The sequence below is a fragment of the Erigeron canadensis genome, chromosome 7 (assembly GCF_010389155.1).
Source record: "Erigeron canadensis isolate Cc75 chromosome 7, C_canadensis_v1, whole genome shotgun sequence".
Taxonomy (NCBI): domain Eukaryota; kingdom Viridiplantae; phylum Streptophyta; class Magnoliopsida; order Asterales; family Asteraceae; genus Erigeron; species Erigeron canadensis.
Window position 1 is genome coordinate 18,197,634 of NC_057767.1, and position 11,196 is coordinate 18,208,829.

The following is an 11,196-nucleotide window of genomic DNA, read 5'->3' on the forward strand; positions in this document are numbered from 1 at the left end:
CAACAACCTCACTCACACCTCCGGTTGAGCCATAATGCGATTATTTGATCAAACGTAAAGGAAAGGAAGAAACAAAGAAAAGCCAATCTACTGGTTTCAAGGGTTCAGTTGAAAGGATTGGGCATACTGGACATAAATGATGCTAATCTATTGGGCATCACACTGGAGCAATATAAGAAAGTCAAGAGTGACCCAAGGATAGTGGAAATGATAAATGAAATGCTTGACATTAATCTTGACAAAGACTATCCAGTTGATGAAGCTGAGTATGATGCCAGAAACCTTAATATATCAGTGGAGAGGCCTTTGGAAAACAGGGCCAGAGGAATACAAAGGAGACTGCCCAGAAGGTTGTCAAGAAAGTGCTTAATCCACCCAAGTCCAGGGGAACAAAAAGGAAATAACTGCCAAGAGATTCAAACCTAAGGACTTGGGTAGAACCACTACATGTTACTGAAAGTGACATTAAAGCTGTTGTACAAAGGTTAAGTACTTGCCATATCAAACTGGCAAATGAAACTGAAGCCAGAGCGTTCTATCAAGAATTAATGCAGCGGAGATATCACCCAAGTAAGATTGTTGAGGTTCAGGTTAACATCAAACTTGGCAACAAGTTCTTTAGTGTTGGAGTCAAATATGCAAATGGGCCTCTGCGTACTACTGAAGACCCAGATGTGCAAAACTATGGGCATGCTGAGCAGGTGGACATGTTAAATGTGCTGGAGGCAAAGTCACCAAAGAATAGGCTGGAGAAGTGTTGGGTTCACATCTTGCAAAATCTGATCAAATTCAAAGAAGATGTTGAAACAAGACCGAATGTGGTAGATGAAGACAAACAACCCATCTCTTCAATAACCAAGAAAAGGAGAACTGGTTAAGGGCCATCATTTTAAGTTCTTCTTCTAGTTATCTACTTGTAATTTTATTTACCTTCTTGTAACTTTTGTAATTTTATCATGTATATACAAGTTGCCAGATTGTAACCACAAGATAAATAAGAGATTAAATCTAACAAACTTAAAAGAAAAACCCAAGGCATTTGATGATCTATAAAAATGCCTTGGAAAATTATATTAGATTTGGTTAAACAAGTCATTTAAGTTCATACTTGTATATATACAAGAACTTGAAAAGACTTGGCAATATTTCAGGACAAATATGGGGAATTTGTTAGGTCCAGTTTTGGTTTAAACTGGCCAGTCTCCAGTTGCATCTGGAAACCAGAAGATTTGTCCATAAATATATTGAAGTCCAGTTGCAGCGTATAGTTAATGCAACTAAAGACTTCCTCCAGTTGAGATCTGATCAGAATTGAAGACATTCCAATTGAAGTCGAAGACAACAAGTAGAAGATAGAGAATGACGATGACAGCATAGCCCAGTTGGCATTCTACTCAGATAGAAACTTGAGAGCATTAGTTTAAAGCCTTTACAATGATTTACACTGTTTACGAGGAAAACCTTTTTGCTTTATGCAGCTTTATACAGACAATATCATTTTTCTATGATTAAAGTACAAAAGTGCATAAAGCAAGTTGGATAAAGTAACATCTTGACTTATCTTATCAAGCATTTCAGGGAACTCATCTAGTTTCCTTAAATGCTGTCAACCATATCTATACGACAAAGTTGGAATCCCAATGCCAACTTTTTCTATAAATAGAGGTCTTTGCACAACAAGAATATAACTTTGCATATTCAGACTTTTGTAATATTCTTGGTGTACTTGTGCAATATTCTCTCAATCGTAAAAGAAAACACTTCACAACTTTAAGTGTTTCGATTTTGAAAGAAAATTTCCAAGTTTAGATCAATTGTATTTCATATGTTGTTAGGATATTTACATTTATGTATTATCTTGGTTCCGCAACAACCTTGTATTTTATTTAACATCAACGAATAAAATACATTTGAAAATTACAAATTGTTCTCACCATATTTATTTTATTGTATTTACTTATTGCATTGTCATTTACTTATTATCACATTTAAGTAATTTAATCAAGAACTTGGTATACACTCACTGCAACTGGTAATCTCCAGTTCAGTGTTTATATTGCAAAGAATTCTCACTATTGACATAGAGGTGTCTTCAGTTAGTACCATCTCTTGAGTTGGGACTTATAAGATGTGCATCCGACTAATTATATGGATATATCTTCCCAACTTTGGTTAGGTAATTTATTTTTTCGGAGGTACGTATCACTACTATCACCCCCACTTAATCTAAATGTGGGGAAAGACACCCTAGTTTCTAGTAAATAAGGATGGAGTCAAGCTAATGACTCGAACAAAAATTAACGCTTCCGGGAGGCAACCTGAAATGTTTTTTAATTTTATTTTCATTTTGTCTAGTATAATTGTCATTTTATATTTTTAGTTTTTAAAATAGAAAAACACAAAAAAAATTGAAAAACAAAATTACACAAAAAGATTTTCATTTTGTTTTTAGTTTAATTTAGATTAGAGTTTTATGTTTACCATTGTTGAAAAAAAAGGGTTAGTCGAAATTGTGGTCAATCACTGTAACGTCCGTGAGGTATTATCACCGCTGTAATAAATGATAAACATGTGATTGTAGGTTGTTAGTCAAACTTATTATTGTTTTAATTGTTTGTCTAAGTGAAGTCACATGGGGTCAAAAGAGAAAAAATAAAAAAACATAGTACGTAGTTTTGTTCATTTGCTTGTGTAGATTGGTTGGCACACACAAAAGGCTTTTTCTTATCATTTTTCTAAGTATAATGGGGAAGACGTCGATACTGTGGGTATGGATGCATCTGCTATTTGAATCAACCAAGCATATTGGAAGGCTCATAAAATCCGGGAGGTTTTTCGATTTCTTTTACTCTTTTATATTTGTCTTTCCTTATTTCCCGTAGTTTTTCTTAGTTCATTGTACATTGGGGAAATTGTACAAATCAAGTGTGGGGGAGGCAAATAGAAAAAGTTGGGTTGGTTAAAAAGTTGAGAAAGTTTGAAGTTTTCCTACCCTACTAGCAATTTGGTTATGTTTTTAAATTTTTGAGGCTATAGGTTTAGTGCAAAGACGAAAAATGAAGATGGAATCCTAGTAAGGTAGTGTAGAACTTGAGATTATTTACCTTTAGCTATCCTTTTATAGTGTCTGTGGTATTTCATCGTTCTAAGGGATCATAAGCTTGTTCTAAATTTCAAATAATTTAAATTACTTGCTATATGGTGACACTATGTGACACTAAACTATGCTTTTTTGATAAAAGAAATATGAATAAAGCTTCACTATATGATGTATTGGTAGGCACTACGCTTGAAAGTTTCCATTTATACCCTTTATGATATATATACTTGTGGGTAACTTGACTTGATGTATGGACTGCACACCGGTGTATTCCAGTTCCTTAATTCCCATGTTACATAGGTTGTGGCTCTAGTCATTATGTTTGGTCTTTATATCGGGGTGTTTGGGTGCTTCGACAAACGAGTGGCACATACGGAAACACGCGCAAAACCTTTTTTCAATAGTCTAATGCTAATGTGGGCTATGGGATTCAGACAAGTAAGTCCTTAGGGTAACCTCGTTTTACCTAGTCTACCTAAAGCTTCCAACTTGGGATAGGTTGGCAGAAAGTCCGTTACACGGGTCCCATAGAAACTCACGGGTATTAAATTATAAACCTTTTTGTTCTCGTATGTGTTAGTATTTAGAGCATGGTCTTTGGATATGCAACCCAACCCTGAGTCTAAGTGTAAGTCTCTTAACAATACCCACGTATCTGTAGTGAACCGCTGGCTAGGCGCTTAAAGTACACTTTCGTATAATCACCTGATGTGTGGTTAGAGCTGTAATTCTAGACCATGGGATTATATTTTGTTATGGGACACATAAGTAGGCCAGTTAATAGACCAAATGGATACTGATGGCGCGAGTGTTTAAGAGGACAAATATACCAATAATCATCGTGGAATATTACTTATGTTGCTAAGGAAATTTTTTGATGCTTGTCAAATAAATTGAATGTTTAGTAAGAACGAGTTTAAGTTTAATTGAGGGATAGAAATGTTAAAGAGGTAAACATAGACATAGGAAGGATTCTAATTGTAACAGAAAGATGGTTCTATGCTAGGTTGGTAGGATTTCCCTGATTTTGTCTTAAACTTTGATCATGAATTTTTAGTCGCATTTGCTTTTGGTATTCAAGACCGCCTCGTAGGAAACTTCGCTAATAACCTATATTGATTTGTCATATTTTGAATTGGTTATTAAGATTGATTTAAGTTAGATTTGCTTGAGATCAAGCAAAGTTTAAGTGTGGGGGAATTTGATACGCTTATTTTATTTATATTAATCTTAGACGCTATGTAACACCCCAGATATTTTAAGGTAAAAGAAACTAAATCATTTTCTTAGTTTTGACATTAAATTAATTTCCTAGTATATTTTATTTTTGGATATGGGGTTAATTTAGTTCGAACTTTAGCGGATAACGGGTAAAATACCCACCAATTTGAAAAGTGGGTCGTGGCACCCATAGGAAGTGCTAGACACTTATTTGTTTATGAATCATATTTCCACTTATATTCTTCTTCCTCCCATGCATTCCTTCTCAATTTCTTTAAAAATAAAAGAATAATTCATCCAAGTAAAAGATAAAAATCATCCATAATAATCATCACCATCAATTAATCTTCATTCAAGAATTCAAAAGCAATTTACAAATGTACAAGCATGTGAACCAATTTCCAAGTACAAATGCGTCCACCATACTTGAATATTAAGTTCACGAAACAAATATCAAGCACATGAGTAGTATACTACAATGATCAAGGCGGATTCCATTGCCCATCACAAGGTTTGATATTCGACTCCAAAGTGAAATGCAAACAATCATGATGCATATAAATCCTCAAAGCCTACGCTAATTTCTGAAAAGCATGAAGAAAAAGTGTCAACTACGAAAACATAGTTGGTGAGTGCATAGGTTTCTATATAAATCTTAGTACATCACCGTTTTAATACTTAGAAAACCGATTACTAATACATTTCGAAATACCCAAACCATATGACCGACAAAAATTCTCATATCATATTTTCGAGTTTTTCCCAAATACTACAATGTTATATAAAACGTTCACAATCCATGGTAATTATAAAGTTCTCATTTATCAAAATCACTATGAGAGAAAATATATCAATTGATTTATCGTATATCATACCCAAAATCATTCGGTTATCAATATTCCATTATCATCAAATTCAACAACTTTCAAGATTCCATATAGGGTCCAATACCCAAACCGTATGTTCAATTCATAATATTCAACATAATAATATCAATTTCATTTAGCCACAAGAGCATAACTCAAGTAACTTTTGATGAGTAAATGCTTGAGCCACTACTACTACTACCATTTTATCAAGTCCAACAATATATATAATTCATTTCATAGCACAAGCTGCCAATCAAGTGCCGTATTAATAATAATAGGGTCGTGCCATGGACACGACCATTTAAATTAAGGTAGCTAGAGCACCACTATGGTCGGACTGGAAGTGAGGGTCGTCACAAAGGCAACCAACCTTCTATCGTTACACTTATGGGTGGGTGGACGAAACCTAGTTGCGCAACTATCTAACTACAGGCCTCCACTTTCGGAGTAAATAGTAGTGTACCGAAAGAAAACGGGTTGACAAAACTCAAGCTCATCATAAAACGTTTATCACATTGAACATACGAAACAATTTCATTGCACAATCATATTATAAAGAATTATTTCATATATATGTATATAAAAGCAATTTCATTTATATGTCATGCTTTTCACCCCGATAGTTAAACGCATAAAATAGTTTGAAGGGGGGCTATGACTCACCTTGATATGCCGCATATTGTAATCATCTATCCAAAATGGGTACTTCCCATCTATAGCTTCCTTGATCATATATATATTATGTTCCTCCATCATATTTCAAGCCAAGACTATCCCTACGATAGGACTAATATTAGTCCCAACTATCACTAGATGGGTGCTGAAGACACCTCTATGGGATGGTGAGTGAACTTTGCAACACGATCAATTAATCTGGATGTGACCAGTTTAGTTTGATCGTGTACCAGGTTAACTGGAATTAAGTATTAAAGTGACAGAATGTTAATACATGCAATAATATAAATGACGAGCATATAAACTGGTGAGACAATATGTAATTTTCAAGTGTATTTTATTTATTACTGTTTAAATAAAATACAAGGTTGTTGCGGAACCAAGATAATACAAGAATGTAAATATCCTAACAACCCATGAATTACAATTGATCTAAACTTGGAAATTCTCCTAAACAATCGAAACACTTAGAGTTGTGAAATGTTTCTTTTTGCGATTGAGAGAATATTGCACAAGTTCACCAATATTGCAGAATATTTGTATTTGCAAAGTTATTGAAACAGCTTGTGCAAGGACCTCTATTTATAGTCGAAGATTGAGCATGGGGATCTCAACTTCGATGTACAAATATGGTTGACAGCACACAAAAGTATTGTTTAAATAATCCTTTGTGTGTGTTAAATAAAGTAAGACAAAAGGTTACTTTATTCAACCACTCTACATCTTTGTATCTTTATCCAAAGACAATATCATTGTCCGGTTAAAAGGATGTAGAGTAAAAAAGGTCCTCCTCGTAATCAGTGTAAAGCTTTGTAAGAGCATTTACACTGGAGGATTCTCCAGTTGATTGATCTGGTAGATTGTCAACTGGGCTTCGCTGCCATTGCCAATCTCTATTTTCCATTTGTTGTCTTTGACTTCAACTGGAAGGTCTTCAGATTCTAGTCGTCTGATCTCAACTGGAGGAAGTCATCAGTTGCTAAACCTGTACAATGCAACTGGACTTCTAATATTTCGGACAATTCCTCATGCTCTCCAGATGTCACTGGAGAGCTCCAGTTTAGTTAAAACTGGACCTAACAAATTCCCCCTAATTGTCCTGAAATATTGTCAAGTATTTTCAAACTTGTTTCTATACAAGTTTAAGTTTGAAATACTTGAATTTGATAAGACCTATTAAGTTTCCAAGACATTTTTATAGATCATCAAATGTCTTGGATTTTGTTTTAAGTGTTTGTAGATCTTATCAGATATCTTACTTGTAGGTTACAATCTGGCAACTTGTATATACATACAATTTCAAATAAATTACAAGAGAGTACACAAAATTACAAGCAGATAATAGTTAGAAGGAAAACTTAAACAGATGGCCCTTCGCCAGTTTTCCTTCTCTTTGAGACTGATGAAATCGGCTGAGTATCCTCAGGATCAAGGCCTAATCTTTCTTCAATGTTTTCCTTGAACTTGATGAGATTTTGCAATACATACTCCCAGCCTCTTTCAACTTTATTCTTCCTCTGCCTCCCCTCCAACAGCCTCAACATCTCAACATGCTCGGAATGACCATACTGATTGACATCCGGGTTCTCAGTAGTCCTTTTAGGTCCACCAAAGTATTGTACCTCAACAACAAAATGCTTGGCACCAGGCTTAATTGAAACCTTAACATCAGTAATCCTGCCTCTATTGTGCCTTCGACGCTGTACATCTGACAAATATGTGCGAGCTTCAGATTCATTTGTCAGTTTGATTTTGCTCGTGCTCAGCTTTTGTGTAGCAGCTCGAATATCATCTGTTGTGGGTTCACATGGTTCTACCCAAGTCCTCAGATTTGCATCTCTTGGTAAGGCCTTTTGTTTTCTTCCTTTGGACTTGGGTGGATTCAACACTTTGGTGACCGCCTTCTTGACCTGCTCAGTTCTCTTGAGAATCCCTTCAGATCTGATCTCTCTGGCCTTTTCCACCGATACATTCAAACACTTTGCATCCAGTTCAGCCTCATCATCCTGGTAGTGTTTGTCCAGTTCTACTTCAAGCATCTCCTTCAGTGCATTGACTATTCTTGTATCTTCTTTGATCTTCTTGTATTCAACAAGTGTCAAGCCAAGGAGTTGAGCATCAGTGATATCAACAAGAGGGGTTGGAAGATTTTTTCTTGATTCAAACTGGTTTGCCTTCATTTGTTTCTTCCTTTCCTTGACCAGGTATCCCACTCTTGCTAATTTCTGGCTCTCGCTTTCAGTAACTGGAGGCAACAAATCGACATTGCCAGTTTCCAACATTGGTGCATCGGTGGCTGGTTCCAAAGATTCATCAGCAATGGCCTTTCCCTTGTCAACACTCCCTACCACCACATCATCAAACACCTCAAACCCTTGCTCACCAGCCTCAGTACTGGTAGCCATCACAATCTCCTTCCCTTTACTTGAAGTCTTCACAAGAGTGTGAGGGCATGTACCGACCTTTCCCCCTTGGCAGCATCTAGTCCCTGCCTGATGGCTTCAAAATCAGCATGACTAGAGGGCAGGCGATCTAGAGGCTGCCATGATTGCATTGTCTTACACTCTTTGAAGACTCCACAAAGCATGCGAACTGTCCTCCAAAGATGATTTATCTCTTGAGATTGAGTCATTACATTTCCACTTGTCTGCTCTTGACTCTTTAAAATTTGTTTGAGAATGGAGAGATCATCTGAAGAGAGCCCAGTTGCAGGGACTTCCTGAGCACTGTCAGGCTCAACCGCCCTTCCTTTGCCAACTTCAGTGGTCAGATCAGATATGGCAGTTGAATGTTCAGACACTTTGCTAGCCAGCGTATCCAGACTGCACCTCAACCGATCAATCTCAGATGTTATTGGAGTGAGATCGACCTGGGGCACTGCAATCTTGGTGATCTCAGATATCACCTTTTCTATCAAGTTACTCTCACTGGCAGCCAAAGTTTCTTCGATCTTGAGACCCACTGAAGAGGCCAACCGACTCCCAAGCTCTGTCACATCTAGGCCAGGTTTGCTACACAGCTCTTGCACCTGCCTTTCCAGATTCTTAATATCAACCTCTGAAGATCTGACAGTATTGTTCAGCAGGTTGGATATTGAGGATGTGACTCCAGATTGAGTCAGTGCGAATGCCTCCCTTAAAGATATTGCCAATTGATTGGAGGATTCCACTAACTCGTTCAGCTTGCCAAACACCAAGTCCTCATTAGCAGAGAACTTGTTAATCCCCAGGTCAACCACTTTAATATTTTGCAGATGATCCTTGTGGTACCTGGAGAGGGACTTGGTGTTCTTCTCCAGTGTCTTTTGAATCTCTTCCACCCTCGCAAGAAGGTTCGAGAGATCGGTTTGAAAAGACACGAACTGGCTGTCCAATGACGGAGGAGAAGGTGTCACTGGACCAGCTGAAAAGCTACAGGTGCAACTGGACGAGGTATGACAATATCTGGTTCTCCAGTTGCAGTAGCATCAGTAGAGAGAAGAGGAGGGGTTGTAGAAATGAAAGGAAGAGATTCAATGTGGCGTTCATGCTGAGAATGCTCAGGTGTGAACGACGGCGACGGTGGGGTTAGGATGTGTCTATTTCTAGGCACACCCATAGAAGAAGGTGATTGGCGAGAGGTGAATATTGGAGGTATTTCTAAGCTTTGTACATGAGTTGGGGAAACTGAAACATGTGGTTCTTGGGGTTGACCAAGGAGAGAAGGGAGCTGATCAAGTATAGTCGCATCAGCCATCTCCTGGTCAGATTCTGTCTCAGATGAGTCCGAAGACTCAAGCTGAAACACACCCTCATTTATGCCAAGATCCATAAATGTTGGGGGTGGCTGAACAAGTTGTTCAGACTCCTGATGACCAGTTTGAGTTGCCTCAATGGTATCATCAGTTTGAGGATCCGTTGCCGAAGCATCTTCTCCCTGGACAGAGGTGACTGGTGCCTCAACCACAACTGCTCTATCCTCAGTTGCAATATCATCGGCAGCGGCTTCAGAGACCACTATCACAGATTGTGACTGGTCAGGTGCAGCAAGTCCAGATCTTGATCTCCTGCTTTTAGAGGATCTTCTTGCTTTAGGAACTGCCTGGACTCCTGCTTCTGCCACAGTTACAACTTCAGTAGACGAACCGGTGGGTCCCTCATTATTTTGAGGCCCGCCCAGTTGCCTTTCTGATTCACCAGATTGTGGTGCATCAGTTTTAGAGAATGCAAAAATCATTCTCGGGGACATCTGGACTTCATCAGAAGTGGACACCAGGTTGTCCAGATTCCTCAACAGTTCTGGCACAGAGAACGAGGATTGCGTGTTGTTGTACTCGTCTCTGCCCAGAATCTGAATAAAACAAAGGGACAGAAACCTTGAAAAGGGAACACAAGGACCCCTGTTACCCTTCAACTTGAATACCAGGCTTCTGAACAAAATGCCTGCAAAATCCACCCTCAGCCCATTCCAAAGGCAGTACGCCATTTCTGCCTGGAAGGAGTTTATCTGGTCCAATCCACCAGAACTCCCTCCCAAACTTTCCACCAAGTGGACCATAAAGAACTTCCAGGATGGTGAAAGCCCCTTCATTGTAATGGACCCCTTGGTCTTCAACACATCCCCCTCCACCATCTCCTTATTTCCCATATCAAGGAAGACCTGGCGGAAATTGATATTGGAGGAAATCACCACTGGAGTTTCATTATGTCTCCAGTAGTTGAGGTTAAGGGCTTCCCTCAACGTTCCAGTGGTGATGGTACACGGGACTGACCCATCCTTTAGAGAAAAGGAGATGGATGAGCAGTCCTCAGAAAGAGAGGCAGTGTACCAGAACTCACACAAGTAATCATGGAATAGCTTGTGTGGATTCAAAGAGAAGGCATCGCTGAGGGGAGAAATCCGAAGAAAGGATTGGATTCTCCCGATAAGAGAGTCAGCGGCCTGGAGCCCTTGAAGAGATGCCATTGGATTATTTGGATTTAGTTTAATAAGCTTAGAGCTTATGGGAGCACCAGTGGCACGATTAACATTTTGTGATGGAATGTACTCAGCAGTGAGTAGATTCACATCACGAGAACGAGATGAAGAAGAAGAAGATTTAGGAGCCATTTGTGAATTTAGATTTAGGGTTTTGGACTTAAAGAAGAAAGAGAGAAAAGGATCTCGAATTGTGAATGATTGAAAGAGTAAATGAAGGAATTTTGAGAGAAGTAAATGAGACGGATATATTGGTGGGGGGTATATATAGGCAGTAAAAATATTGCCAAAATATATACGAAAAGATATTTTAGTCTCCAAAAGTTTGAAATAATTTGTAAAAAGTTATTTTCCAAAATTTTGAGAATTCAAAAA